The following is a 16142-nucleotide window of genomic DNA, read 5'->3' on the forward strand; positions in this document are numbered from 1 at the left end:
ATGAGCAGAACCAGATCATTATATATTTCAACAACAATACTGTATGAGGATGTATTCTGATAGAAATGGATATCTTTGACAAAGAGAAGATCTAATTCAGTTCCGATTGATCTAAGAGGGACAGAATCAGCTACATGCAGAAAAGGAATACTGGGAAATGAGTGTAAATGTGTGCATTTTTTGTTTTTCTTCCCAGGTTATTTTTACCTTCTGAATTAAATTCTTCTTGTGCAACAAGAAAACTGTACGATTCTGCACACATATATTGTATCTAGAATATACTATAACATATTTAACATGTATAAGACTACCTGCCATCTAGGGAAGGGAATGGAGGGAGGGAAGGGAAAAGTCAGAACAGAAGTGAGTGTAAAGGACAATCTTGTAAAAAATTACCCATGCATATGTTCTGTCAATAAAAAGTTACAATAATTAAAAAAAGAAAAAGAAAAAAAGTCATTCATTTTGACATGTCAATAGATGTCTTCTGCTATACTTCTTGCTTTCCATAGGGCATTGCTATGGTTTTGTTATGACAAACTCATGATGTACCCATTTTTGAAATGTATACCTGTCACATTATGGAAGATGTAATGCTTACATGTATCTCAAGGTATTGCAAACCATTTTCTTTTAAAGTCAGTTTGCTGAAAACACTCAGTTGTTCATTTTGTTCATGTGATCAGTTTACATTTCTTTTATAATATGATTTCAAGAGCAATTTTTCCACTTCTTCCAAGGTCTGAAAATTGTTTAATCAGGCATCTACTTTCCAGATGTTTATATCAAAATATGTCTGAGCTTGCACCTATATTTTCACATGAAATCAGACCATTAAATGCAACTGGAAGTTCTCAGTCCGATGATTTTTTTTCTCTATGAATAACCAAAGTATTCCTGCCACCAATTTTAGAGTTCTCTGGACATAGAAAAGAATTTTGCCAACCAATAGACTACTATAATTATTCATATAGGAATGTTCCAGAGAGATCTGACTTCATATAGGAAGAAAAATAAAATTTTAACAGTGGTTGCCACTTGATACATATGGAATAAAGCAAGATGTTTTCAAAGTAGTGACATTGGCTTTTCATCAATCTCATTATTTCCAAGATTTGCTCATTTAATTACCACTATAATACTTTCAAAATGTAACCTGATAGGCCCTTTGCGTGATTATAGATCCATATGACATAATGGAACGAGGCAGGAATAGACTTAAATCACACAGATATACTTGCAGCTGTATAAAGACATCTGCTTAAAAGGATATAGCATTCTTTGGCTCTCAGAATGCAATACGATATTACTGATACCATGATTTCTATGATACAAACAGTGTACAACATCTATCCTTCTATTCTTTCTGTGTGAAATAAGTGATAAGCATAGCTTTATATCAGTATCCTGGCTCATACATAACATCCTGTCAAGAAATAACTTCAATGGAAATAGAAAAAACAAACACAAATACAAAAGCATATTGTTTTGAAATAATTTTGCCTTTATATCATGCATTATTGTTCTTTTTCTTTTTAATGCTAGAGACAAGGAAAGATCTGTTTTTCAACAATCTTTCTCCTTAATTTTTTTCCTCACTAACATAATTCTTATAAACTTATTCTTTTTCACATTCTAACCCTCTGCGGTATCATGATAATGTTCACCATTGATGATTATGATAACTTAAACAAAAGATTGAGAAAAGGAAGAAAAATAAGCAGCCACATATGGCAAGAAACAATTTTTTAAATCAAATACTTTCTTTCTACATAAATGTCTCCTGCAACAAAGAAGATAGAAATGATTAGACCCATGATTTTTAAATATTTTTTAAAATTGTTTTTGTTTTTTGGATTTGTTTTCTTCTTGTTGTTTTGGAGAACATATTGAAATTTATTGGAAAGGCTACATGGATCTTTCTTGGTAAATAAAAATTTAAATTGAGTTGAAATCAAAATCATGTTCACAAAGTAATAGCAATTTTCCCCAAGGAACAAGTATTTTTTAAAGTATTTTCCATGAATAAAAGTCTAAGAAGTTTTTTTTTTTTTTTAAGATAAAAATTTAAAAGAGAAAAAAAGAAAAGCAGTGTTGGCAAATTCTGAATTTTTTTGACCTATTTTCTTGGGCAATATTAGAGTATCTATGAATTTTTCTTCTATCTGGAGGAAATAGGGCACCTTGCCTGCTTTTGGTTCTTGGTGAATACCACAACATAATAGGTCCTTTGGCTAGGATAAGATTTATGATAGTTTGGTCAGTGTATTGAGTCTTCATAATTTTGTGCCATGTTGGTAAATGAATTAATTCAAACAAAACATTTTATCAAGTACATTTTCTATGTGTAAATGTGTCCAAATAAATATCTGAATTCAGTGTAATGGTGGAGGAATATAGAGGAAAGGAGATTTCAGAAAGAACTTTTGCCTTTTTTATAAATAGAATTTGGAAAGAGTCAATACATTTTTTTATGCTTTATTACTGATCCAGAAAGCATGTGAATGATAATCCAGCAAAAACTGTAACCTTTATTTTTTTTCTAATCTAAATTAGTGAGGAACTCAGATCTAACTTGATACACAATGGATATCTTTCTCTTCTAATAATAATGATGATTTCATTTGCTATTCTTCATACTAGTAGCTATGTCAGTATTACTGTATATTTTGTACAGGCCACTCTAGCTCTGAGTTTGAAATCTACCCTCTAGAGACCATCCACTATAAATGGGCCTCTGTGCAGTTAATGAATATTTTATTATTTCTCTTTTTTCATCTAGACTGAGAAATGTGATAAAAAATATTGAAGATTCAAATTAAACAGAAATGTTTATCAAAAAATTTGATATTCTCATTCTTGGATGAAAATTTAATGAAAATATGGTTATGTTCTCATGAATTCTGTTTCCTGATACTGAAGAAAATAGAAGTTACAGAACATTCTTATCATTAACTTCTCTTTTCAGATACTTCTATCTTTTCTTATTGGTTTAATACAAGATGGTCATTGCCTGGATTGATAAATCAGATAAGTTATATCTACTTTTTAAAATGAAATGCATGAATAAAAGCCTCTAAAGTGAAATAAGGGTTTAATAGGCCTGTTGTTAACTCAAAATTTTCTAGGGGTAAGTGAATTTTTCTTAATGGCCAGGTAGGATACATTTTAATTTCTCAGAGGTTTATTTTCGCTCTCAACACAGAAATTTAGGAATTAGTATGACCTCTCAGAATCTCTCACTTAAGTTCTCCCTAAATTTATGGGTTTTAACACAATTTATATAAGTGAGACAGTGTTGTTCAAAGCCATCAGCCCCACTCTCTCTTCCAGAGTCAAAGAAGTCCAGTAGCAAGACAAAAATTAAGACAATTGTTAATGATCCAGGATCTAATGAATGACCTTTGCATCTTCAATTTCTGGCTAAGCTCTAAGTACTTTTCAGCACCTGATTCAATGACCTTGATGGTCATTTGAATAAATTGTTCTCATCTGCCCATTACAAAGGACAAAGTCTTCACATGTTGGTGTAGACATCCTTGGATTTCACCAACATGTTTGAGGCCTGCAGATTACCCTGGTTTATCCCATTTGCCAAGTTGGTTTTTACAGGATGTGGCCCCTGTTTATGCTACAGTTTCTTGGAGTCTCACTTAAATCCAATTTATACAAAAGACAAGATGTAGCCCATAATGCCATTTGTCCTCTTGACAGCAATAAATTTATAGTTTGAAGGTAGAAGAAAAAAAAGCATCTTATGTTATAGCTGACAAATTGAGGTAGAAGGTTAAATGGTTTATCCAAATTTATAAAATAGCTATTAACAGAGCCTGAGATGAAAATTGAACTTCTGATTTAAAAAAAAAAAAATGTTCTTGCTGGTACACTCTACATCTCTCTTTACTTAAAGCTCATGACACCATAGCATCTTATATATGGTAAGCATTTCACAAATATGTGTTGAAACAAACTGAACTCTTATAGCCCTTTTAACTTCTATCTAATTTTTAACATATTCTAATATTTATTATAATCATAGGTCACTATACCAGATTGTAAGATGCCAGTTTTATAATTTGCCTGTTCAAGAATCATTTATGGACAACCTGCATTTTGTCCTTGGTACAATGACAAATAAATGTCAGATATTGCAACTTAGACACATTTGTCTCCTAAATATAATTTCTAAGTTGAATTGCTTTTGTAACCCTATGAATGTATTAAATCTTCTTTTCTATGTTGAAGGTGAAAAATGAAGTTGGGACTTTCTCTGTAAGAAATCCAGGAAAAAAAAAAAAGCCTCAAACTAAGAAGTCTTAAACTCAAATGGTTCCTCCTTCAAGAAAGCTTATCCTCTATCTTATAAAGAAATAAAATATTGTTCAGAATTAAACTTATTGATCAATTCAACTAACATAGTAAGAGAGGTAAGATATGTTTGCCAATGATTATAAAAATATAAGAAGATGTTAAAAAAAACTGGTAGTTAAAAGTTAAAAGGGCTATGAAAATTCAGTTTGGTTCAACAGATAGTTTTTCAAGGCTTTCCATATAGAAGAGGTCATGCTAAGCACTGAATATACAAAGACAAAAATTAAATCATCCCTACACTCAAAAAGTTTAGGTTCTACTAGGAAATTCAACATGTATACATAATAATACAAATGAGACACCACTAATAACTTTGGGAGTTATTGCTACCTCCATAGAAGGTAGCAAATAAGGTGAACTTCGAATGGAATCTGAGATAGCAAGAGGCAGGGCTGAAGATGAAGTAAATTCCAATCATAGGAGACTATCTGAAAGAAATCATAAGCATAAAAGGTGCAATATTATGTTCAGGTAACATTTGGTATGCTAATCTGGTTGGATCATACTTTTGCAAGAAAGGAAGTAATATGAAGCAAATCTAGAGCTGTAGATGGGAGTGAAAATTTTTAAGACTTGAAAACTAGGTGAGACTATTGTATTTTATAATAGAAGCAATAAAGACTGAAGAAAGATTTTTGAATGGAGTAGAGACAGATCAGAGCAGTGTTTTAGATTATATTCAATGGTCAACCATATAGAGAAAATATTGGAGAGTTGACAGAATGCAAGCAAGACTACCAATTAGTCAATTTTCAGTGATTTGATCTGCTTTAAAGATGATAAGGGTTTGAAGTATAAGAAGAAAGTAGAATGAGCTGTAGTAGAATAAATATTACTTGACCACTGATTTAATAAGCAAAATGATAGGAAAGATTCAAAGATGATTCTCAGGTTGTGAACTTAGGTGACTAGAAGGATCATGGTGCCCCTAATGGAAATAAAAAAGTTTAGAGGAGGAATAGGTTTATAGAGATAGTATGTTCCATTTGGATATATTATAGAAAGGTCAAGTAGGATAAAAGTGAAAAAAGAGATATTGGACTTAATAGGTAAGATCTTGATAGTTATCTTGGAGAGAGAAGTTTTTGTTAATGAGGAGAGATATAGATGAGAAAGAATGAAATTAACCAAAACAAATAATAATATGAGAATTTGTCTATAAATGATAAAAAAAACTATAGACCATAGTTTGAAGGCATAGCAAAGACCAATAATTTAGAAAAAAATTAATGATAGCAGAGACCTTTGAAGGTAATGAAGGAACCAAAAGAAAGAAATTGAAGGTGATATAGGTAGAAAAAGCATGATCAAAAAGGCAAGTCCTGAAAGCTTTGAAAGGTCAAGGGTATTAAAAAAAAGAGTTGGTGTTGGCAAGGAGAAGGCCCACTTCTTGCTCACAAACTGAAGCAAAAGAGGGCAGGAGAATGATCACTGGTATCATAGAGAAGAGTAAGCTCATGGTAAGTTGTCTCTATCTTCTCAATCAGGCTGTTCCTCTAATGAGAGAGAGGTGTTAAGATTTGAGAAGAGGAAAAAAAATGGTCTTAGAGAGCTACCATGAGGACTGTGATAAAGTCATTCAGGGACAACTAAAAGAATTTCCCTGCAGAAGAAAGATACAGATTCGTTTTGATTATATAAATTAGGATAAAACTCAGTTGGCCCAGTTTTATGACTATAATAGTGTTCAGTAGTCTTTGAATAAGAGCAGAGAAGGCAGATGGTGGAGGTAACCCAGGTGGTGTTATTGGGAGCAACATCTGAGCTATGAAATGGTGAAGGTACAAGAGATAAATATATAGTAGCAGATGGAACCAAAGTCAAGCTGTAACTCGATATACCTGAGGATTTTGCCAAATTCTTCAAAAATTATTTTGAAACTGAGAGAAAAATATTGATTTGAAACAGAGATTACTTCACTCAGTTGTTCAATTACCTCACTACTCAACATATTGGAAAGCCCCCTTTAATTTGTTCTTTGCAAAATATGACTGTAGCCTCAATTTTCCTTTGTTTTAAATCCCTGACTCTGCATGTGACCTTATCATTTGACTTTCCCTGGGTTTCTCATTGATTCTTACCTTAACTCAATTTGCTTTTTCTCATATTTGTTCCCACTGTTAATGAGCTTTATTACTCTCTTTCTCCATAGCCTTCCACATGTGGCCTCATGGAATTGGAAGATATAAGTAATTGTACAACAGATAGATATAGGTTTGCTGGCTACAAACATCTTGATAGAGTTCTGTAATACTTACATGTTATATAAGTTCTTATATAAGTCCCTGTAAGTTCTTTTTACTTTTTAGAACCCTTTTCTATATGTCTTCCTTTCTCTTACAAATACTTGAACAGAAATGGCTTCTAATATGAAAGAAAAATTACTTTCTTAGAATAAAAAAGTCACTGTTAGAACAAGTTGAAAAAAATTACTATGTGAAATCATAATCCCTACTCCTTCTTACTCCAAGTAAATGTTATAAATATTTTGTCTTTGGGTGAGCTTGTAACATCTAGAAAAAAATTAATCTTAAACTTTTTGTAAGTTTTTGTCCTATAAAATATATTAAACTTTTTCTTTCCCATCTTTTGGAATATATTCTTTATTTCAGGATTTCCATGGACTAGCCTATATGCTTGATAAATTTTTACTGATCTGAAAGGTCTATTCTATAAAAGATTCTTATTTCTTGAAACTTATAAATTTTGAAAATTGACTATTACTTTTTTTATGTTCTTCAAGATCCCTTCCAGTTCTCAGCCTATAAGCCTATGATTCTCCTTCATTTTTCCATGTTCTATTCCCTCCACCCCCTGAGCTACTGAGACTGGCCTAGAGAATTTATTTTAATTTATTATTTTGAAAGAATAGTTGTTGGTGGTAAACATTTGTCTACTTGACACACACTTTTGTATCTGATTTACTGGTCTGCATTATCTCTGATTCTCTCTTTTAGAAGTGCCATGGATTCCAATGGGAAAAAAATGACAGGTAGTCAAAAGAGGTCTAAGTTTTGAGTCAGAAAAACATCGATTCTAAACCTACTTCTGACACTGGCCACATGACCATAGAGAAGTCACTTAACATGTAAAATGAATATAGTAGTATTTGCAGTGGAGTTGTTGCAGTGGAGTCATTGACAAATGATCAAAGGATAAGGACAAACAGTTTTCAGAAGATCAAAGCTATCTATATTCATATGAAAACATACACTAAAACAATATTGACTAGAGAAATGTAAATTAAAATACCTCATATCTAGAAGATTGATTAACATGATAGAAATGAAAAACAACAAATGCTGGAAAGGATGTGGAAAAATTGGCACATTGATGTTCTGTTGGAGTTTTGAAATGATCTAACTATTCTGAAGAATAATTTGGAATTATGCTCAAAGGACTATAAAACTGTGTATATACCTTTTGACCTCTAAATATAACTATTAGGTTTATATCCTAAAGAGATCTAAAAAGAAGGAAAAGGACTTATATGTACAAAAATATTTTTACCAACTCTTATTTGTGATGGCAAAGAACTGGAAAGTGAGTGGATGCCCATCAAATGGGGAATGGCTGAACAAGTAGTGGTTGGAATTGTAATGGAATGCTATTGTTTCCCAAGAAATGACTAGGGTAATGGTTTCAGAAAAACCTGGGAAGGTTGATATTAACTGATGCAAAGAGAAGTAAACCAGGAAAACATTGTATATAATGACAGCAACATTATAACAATGACCACCTTTGAAAGACTTAGCTACTGTGATGGATACATTGATCCAAGATAATTCTGAAGTTTTCATGATGAAAAAATACTATTGACTTCTAGAGAGAAGTGATGAACTCAGTACAAACTGAACCATATTTTTTTTTTACTTTTTTTTTTGGTAACATGGCTATATGGTTCTATGGATATTCTACATGATTTCACATGTATAATTAATATATTACATGCCTTCCCAATTTGAAGGGAAGGAAGGAGAGAATTGGGAACTCAATTTTTTAAAAAAGTAAATGTTAAGAATAAATGAATGGTCTTCTCTCCCTTCCCACCTCAATACAATTTTTTCCTATTGTGCTGCTTTTTTGTGATTGCTATTGGGTAGCTTGGTGACAGTACCAGGCCTGAAATCTCCTGGAAGATTCATCTTTCTGTGTGATCTTGAGCAAATCACTTTGTCTCATTTTCCTCATCTGTTTAATGAATTGGAGAAGTAAATGCCAAACCACTCCAGTATTTTTGCCAAGAAAACCCAAATGGGTTGAAGTTGGTAGGTACTTTGTAAATATTTGTTCAATTGAATGCAGCAGATCCCTACCTAGAATGCCACGAAGTTTATGTTAATTAGCTAGATTTTAATTCCCCCTACTCTGTATAAGATGGGGTACTGGTTTTCAAAGTTCTTTGGAGCCATAGTATGATTCATTCTAAGGGGATCAAGGAGAGTGTTGAAATGAAATAGAGACAAGTAGATTGTACCTCCTCAAGACCTAGGCACTTTAAGGAAAAAAATAACTTACATAAGGACTTTATTTCCTATGTAAAATAAGTGGTGACTACCAGCTATTCAACAGATCTTTGGAATCTTGCCACATGGATGCAAATGTTGCCATAGCCTTTCTCCTGGCCTTGGTGCTTCTGTACTGAGTGGCAGCTACTTTGCAGGAGGAGTAAACTTTGAGCAGTCTGCAGTTGTGGGAGCAAAATGGAACTTTAAAAAGCAATTACGAATGAAGAATAAAAGTTTCTCTATTTAGGAATATCCGTGGACTAAGTCTGAGGAAAGCCTGGAACATCATGGTGTTTCAAAGTATGATGCTAGGAAATCCTGAAAGTCTTTAACAGGTTAAAGCTTCCTTGTTCAAAAAGTGCAGTCAGTTCTACTAGCACTACTATAACTTCAACACCCACCTTTGCTTTAAATCTAAAGTCATTGTCTGGAGCCTGGAAATTGGCATCATCCTTTCTACCTGTGCTTCTTTGCCCTCAGCTTCCACAATTCCAAGATTCAAAATGGATCAAGAAACTCCCTCATCCCATATCTATATAAAGCCTGTGATCACTTATGCTCAGCTAGAAAACTTTATCAATAAATGCAGTCTCAGACTGGAGGACCAAGAGAAATACTTCTTTCACCAGGCCACCCAAGTGAATGCTTGGGACCAAACATTAATTGAAAATGGTGAGAATGTTACTTTTTTGCGTAGAGAAATAGAAGCTGAATCAGAAAAGATTGGACCAAGAATTAGTCTTCCTCCTGTCACAGCAGAAAGAACTGGAGGATCTGCTGGCCCCTCTGGAGGAGGCTAAGAAGGAGGGAAATGGGGATTATCTATCTGCAGTATACAGAGGAGGAACAAGAGAAAATTTAAAAATTAGTAGATAATATAGATGCTCAACTGACATGGCCCAAGACCTCAAAGACCTTACTGAGCATCTGAATATGTCTGGAGGGTCTCCTGATAGCAATGACCACTCCAACATATCTGTAAAATTTTGAATCCACTTCATTGGAATGATCACAATTCCATCTTCCTACAGCAGAAGATGGAAGATGCATCAAAAGTTTTTGAGAGTCATTGCAAAAAGCAGGAACATAGCTACCAGATTATGTTTTATTGAATGGCTTGAGAGCTCTTGTATAATGTTGCTGTGTTGTTCTTTACCAACCCCTTACATAAAAAATCTAGGATATAAACTTGAATAAAACACAGGTATCTATCATGGTTATTTTTTGTTACAGTAAAGTTCGTAGGAATTTTTTTCTATTCTAAATCTTTATGGTGGTAAGAGAAAACTATGCTGAGATTTGCATTACTGATATATTAAAATTTTGTGAAGCTCTTAATGCCCAATAAATTGTTTGATGCTTTATGAAATGTTCAAAAAGTTATTAAATGTAAAATAGATAATTTTGACTATATAAAATTTAAAAAAAACATTTTTGTTCAAACAAAACCAATGCAACCAAAATTATAAGGAAAGCAGAAAAACTGGGGGGAAATTGCAAAAAAGTATTTCTGATAAAGGCCTCATTTCTCAAATATTTAGAGAACTGAGTCAAATTGATAAATGTAAATGTCATTCCTCAATTGATAAATGGTCAAAGGATATGGACAGACAGTTTTCATTTCAAGAAATCAAAGCTATCCATTGTCATGTGAAAAAATTCTCCAAATCACTATTGGTCAGAGAAATGCAAATTAAAGCAACTTTTAAGTTATCGTACTTGTCAGATTGACTAATATGACCAAAAAAGAAAAATGTTGAATATTGGAGAGGATGTGGGAAAACTTGGACACTAATGCAGTATTGGTGGAACTATGTACTTATCCAGTCATTCTGGAAAGCAATTTGGAACTATGCCCAAAAGGCTATAAAACTGTTCATATCCTTTGATCCAACAGTACCATTATTAGGCTTATAGCCCAAAGATATCCCCAAAAAGAGGAAAAGAGCTTTATGTACAAAAATATTTATAACAACTATTTTTATGGTGGCTAAGAATTGGAGATCAAAGAAATGCCCATCACTTGGTGGTATATGATTATAATGGAATATTATATATGCTGTAAAAATGTACTGTAATGCTTATAATGGAATATTATATGTGCTATAAAATGACAAGCAGAAGGATTTCAGAAAAGCCTGGAAAGGCTTACAGGAATTAATGCAAAGTGAAGTGAACTGAAGCAGGAGAATATTGTATGAAGTAAGTATGAACAGAAATGTTGGTCCAAGAATTGTGAATGACAACTATTTTCAGCAAAATAATAGTCCAAGACAATTCCAAAAGACTAATAATGAAGCATACTATCCATCAGAAGTAATATTGATTGAATATAGACTAAAGAATGCTATTTTTACTTTTTTCTTTCATTTCCTTTTATGCTAAAATCTTGTACAAAATGATTAATATGGAAATATTTAACACAGTTGTACATGGTATAACCTATTTCTGATTGCTTATTTCTCATGAAAGATGGTGAGGAGGGAGGGAGGGAAAGAGAGAATTTGCAACTCAAAACTTTAAATAAAAATGTTTAAAATTTTTAAAAAATGAACAGGAATAAAAAAGGGCTGGAATTCAATAAAATGAATGGATGAATAGATAGATGATATATTAAAAAATACTTGCAATGCCCAACTCAGTGTTGTGAGATTCAAATGAGATGTTATATGTAATATGTTTTGCAAACTTTAAAGTGCTATAAAAATGCCAGGTTTAAAAAAGAAAAAAAAGAATCCTAGATTTCAAAAGATTCCTCAAAAACCATCTAGTTTCCTCCAAGGGCAGCCAAGAAAATGAGGCTCAAGGAGAGTAAATAAGTCATTTGCCTAAGGTTATAAGAATACAAGATATATATTACATAACTATATATATTATGCATAATATATAGATATCTGTGTGTGTGTTTCATATAAACACATGAATAACAGGTGAGATTTAAAACCAGTTCTTGAACCTTAGGGCAAATGTTCTTTCCACTGTACTAAACTTCCTGTTTCATTAATTTATAAGCTCTTCACTAGCATTTGTAAAGTGTTTATTATGATTCAGACTTTGTGCTATGTGACAGGGATGCAAAAAAAAAAAAAAAAAAAAAAGGCAAAACAAAACCAAAACCCTTATTCCAGCCCTTGCCCCAAAAGAGTTCATATTCTAATGGTGTAGATGATATGTAAACAATTATGTTTTTAAGCAAGTTGTCCACAGGTTAATCTAATCAGGATAATTTCAGAGGAAGGCATTGGAAAAGGCTGATTACAGAAGGTGAGGTTTAAGCTGAGATTTGAAGGGAGTCAGGGAAGTCAGGAGGCAAAGATGAGAAAGCAGACCCTTCCAGACATTGTGGGGGGCGTGAAGAGGGGAGACCAAGTGAAAAGTCTCAAAGTTGAAAGATAGTATTTTGTGCAAGGAACATAGGGAGGCTGGTGTCATTGGATTGTAGACTACAAGGAGGGAAAGAATACAAGGAGGGCTAGGCATACGATCTGTTCTCGGTATATTTAGTAATTGAATAGATAAAGAATTCAGTCTTTGGAAAGTGACATGGTTGGAAAAAAAAACACCATACTAAATCAGGAGCCAAGAAACCTGGATCTTACATTTATTAGCTATGAAAACTTTTAAAAAAAATTTTTTTAAAATAACTTTTTATTGCCAGAACCCATGCCAGGGTAATTTTTTACATTATCCCTTGCACTCACTTCTGTTCCGATTTTTCCCCTTCCTCCCTCCACCCCCTCCCCCAAATGGCAAGCAGTCCTATACTTGTTAAAGAGGTTACAGTATATCTTAGATACAATATATGTGTGCAGAACCAAACAGTTCTCTTGTTGCTCAAGGAGAATTGGATTCAGAAGATTTAAATAACCCAGAAAGAAAAACAAAAATGCAAGCAGTTTACATTCATTTCCCAGTGTTCTTTCTTTGGGTGTAGCTGCTTCTGTCCATCCTTGATCAATTGAAACTGAGTTAGATCTTCTCTTTGTCAAAGAAATCCACTTCCATCAGAATACATCCTCATACAATATCATTGCTGAGGTATATAATAATCTCCGGTTCTGTTATTTCACTCAGCATCAGTTCATGTAAGTCTCGCCAATCCTCTCTGTATTCATCCTGCTGGTCTTTTTTTACAGAACAATAATATTCCATAACATTCATATACCACAATTTACTCAACCATTCTCCAATTGATGGGCATCCATTCATTTTCCAGTGTCTAGCCACTACAAACAGGGCTGCCACAAACATTTTGGCACATACAGGTCCCTTTCCCTTCTTTAGTATCTCTTTGGAGTATAAGCCCAGTAGTAACACTGCTGGATCAAAGGGTATGCACAATTTGATAACTTTTTGGGCATAGTTCCAAATTGCTCTCCAGAATGGCTGGATGTGTCCACAATTCCACCAACAATGTATCAGTGTCCCTGTTTTCCCACATCTCCTCCAACATTCCGCGTTATCTTTCCCTGTCATTCTCGCCAATATGACAGATGTGTAGTGATATCTCAGAGTTGTCTTAATTTGCATTTCTCTGATTAATAATGATTTGGAGCATATTTTCATATGGCTAGAAATAGTTTTAATTTCTTTGTCTGAGAATTGTCTGTTCATATCCTTTGACCATTTATCAATTGGAGAATGGCTTGATTTCTTATAAATTAGAGTCAATTCTCTATATATTTTGGAAATGAGGCCTTTATCAGAAACTTTGACTATAAAAATGTTTTCCCAGTTTATTGTTTCCCTTCTAATCTTGCCTGCATTAGTTTTGTTTGTACAAAAACTTTTCAATTTGTTATAATTAAAACTTTCTATTTTGTAGTCAATAGTGATCTCTAGTTCTTCTTTGGTCATAAATTCCTTCCTCTTCCACAGGTCTGAGAGGTAAACTATCCTATGCTCTTCAAATTTATTTATAATCTCATTCTTTATGCCTAGATCATGAACTCATTTTGACCTTATCTTGGTGTACGGTGTTAAGTGTGGGTCAATGCCTAGTTTCTGCCATACTAATTTCCAATTTTCCCAGCAATTTTTGTCAAATAATGCATTCTTGTCCCAAAAACTGGGGTCTTTGGGTTTGTCAAACACTAGATAATTAAAGTTATTGGCTGTTTTGTCCTTTGAACCTAACCTATTCCATTCATTGATCAACTAGTCTATTTCTTAGCCAATACCAGATGGTTTTAGTAACCGTTGCTTTATAATATAATTTTAGATCTGATACAGCTAGGCCACCTTCATTTGATTTTTTTTTTCATTAATTCCCTTGAAATTCTTGACCTTTTGTTTTTCCATATGAACATTAGCTATGAAAACTTAGACAAACCATGTAATTTTTCCAGGCTCCAGTTTCCATATCTATAAAGTGAAACATTATAGAAATACATAAAAATCATCTTATATGACTTGGAAGGGATCTCAGAAATCATTAAGTCTAACAAATAATATATGAACAAATATTCCCTCTATTAATATAACCAGTAGCCCATTCCACTTTTGTATACCTCTAACTCTTAGAAAGTATTTTTCCTTAATATTGTTGAAATTTGCCTTTCTGAAACTTACCCAGTATCTTGGTTTTGCTCTCCAGGATTGAACAGAACAAACGTAAACCCATTTCCATTTGATAGTCCTTCATTTACTTGAACACAGCTACCGTAAAGCATCTCCTATTCCTTCAGTTAATTATCATATAAGGTCCTTTGCCATTCTGATTATCTTCCCCTGATTTCTCTGCAGCTTCAATATCCTTCTTAAAATGTAATTTGTAGAATTAGTATAATGTTCCAGATATGGGCAAAGAAATCTATCACCTCATTTTAAGTACCCCATTTCACTTTTGTTGTTGTAGTTCAGTCGTTTCAGTTATATATGCCTCTTCATGATCTTATTTGGGATTTTCTTGGCAAAGCAACCTCTAAACAAAACCACTAGAGTGTTTTTCTATTTCCTTCTCCAACATTTTATTTATCCTAAATTTACATTTAGCCCTTTTAGTTTCTATATCAACTTGAATCATTGATCATATAGTGAAATTGATTTTTTGAAACAAAGTGTAAGATGTACAGTTATACCAATTAAATTTAATGGTATTAGATCTTCCTCAGTGTTCTATACTGTCAAAGCCTTTTTACATTCTGATTTTGTCATAAAATGTATGAGATATTCTTTCTTTCCTCTACTTTGCTCTCATCAAATTGAATAGGATACTATTTATGCCTTTAGTCAAGTCATAAGATATTCGGTAGCATAGGGCCAGGCATAGATATTTGGAGCCCTCCAAAAGAGACTTCTTTCAAGAATATGCCAGCCCATCAATTTCTGCTTATTACACCTTGCCATTCAACCAATCTAAACAAATAATTGTACTCCTAATTAATTTACATCTGTCCATTTTCTCCAGAATAGCATGAGAAAATTTGTGAGATACTTTACTAAAATCTAGGCAAATTATGCCTATACTATTCCCCTGGTCTATCCTAGGAATCCTCCCCCCATAAGATTAACCCTTGCTTGATCTATTATTTAAAAATATATTTTATTAAAATCTTATGTTTTTACATCACCTTGATTCCCCCTGTATACTTCTCACCATCTTACAGAACACAATCCCTTGTTTAAAAAAATATAAATTTGAATTAAAATTAAAACAAATTTTTTTAAGAAGAGAAAAATGGTAGGTGGAACCAATCAAATCTGATGTCATATGCAATGTGCCATATTTGTGGACTCCAAACTCTGCAAAGTAGGAAGGGATGTATCTTTTTGTTAACTATTCTTTGGGGTCAGGCTTGTTCTTTATAATATTTATAAAAACTTAATTTCACATATTTTGTGACTTATTTACATTGTAATTGTGGTACACATTTTTGCCTCTATTTATTTCACTTTGTACCACAAATTCATGTAAGACTTTCCATGCTTCTCTGTATTCCTCATACTCTTCTTTTTTTTCACAATATAGTAATATTCTATTATATTTTTATAACACAATTTGTTTAGCCATCTACTTGGTTTCTTAGTCTTTTCTACCACAAAAAAAATGCTGCTATAAATAGTTTGATTTATATAGAGGCTTTATTTTAGTCAATGACTTCTTTGGAGTATATACTTATAATGGGATCTCTAAATTAAAAAGTCTGGCATTTTCCATAATTCAAAATTGCTTTCCAGAATAATTATATCTATATCAATTTACAGCTTCACCAACAACACATTTGTCTTCCTATATTGACTTTTTCCACACGTCCTCAGTTA

At 32.8% G+C, this 16142-nt stretch overlaps 1 long non-coding RNA gene and 1 pseudogene across 1 annotated transcript in view; one reads left to right on the forward strand and one right to left on the reverse strand.

Moving 5' to 3' along the window:
• Positions 1 to 16142, reverse strand: part of LOC116423413 — a 94609-nt gene that overhangs the window by 26174 nt on the left and 52293 nt on the right. The window lies entirely within an intron of this gene.
• LOC111719047 lies at positions 9322 to 10262 on the forward strand (annotated as a pseudogene).

This window comes from Sarcophilus harrisii, chromosome 1 (assembly GCF_902635505.1).
Source record: "Sarcophilus harrisii chromosome 1, mSarHar1.11, whole genome shotgun sequence".
NCBI lineage: Eukaryota > Metazoa > Chordata > Mammalia > Dasyuromorphia > Dasyuridae > Sarcophilus > Sarcophilus harrisii.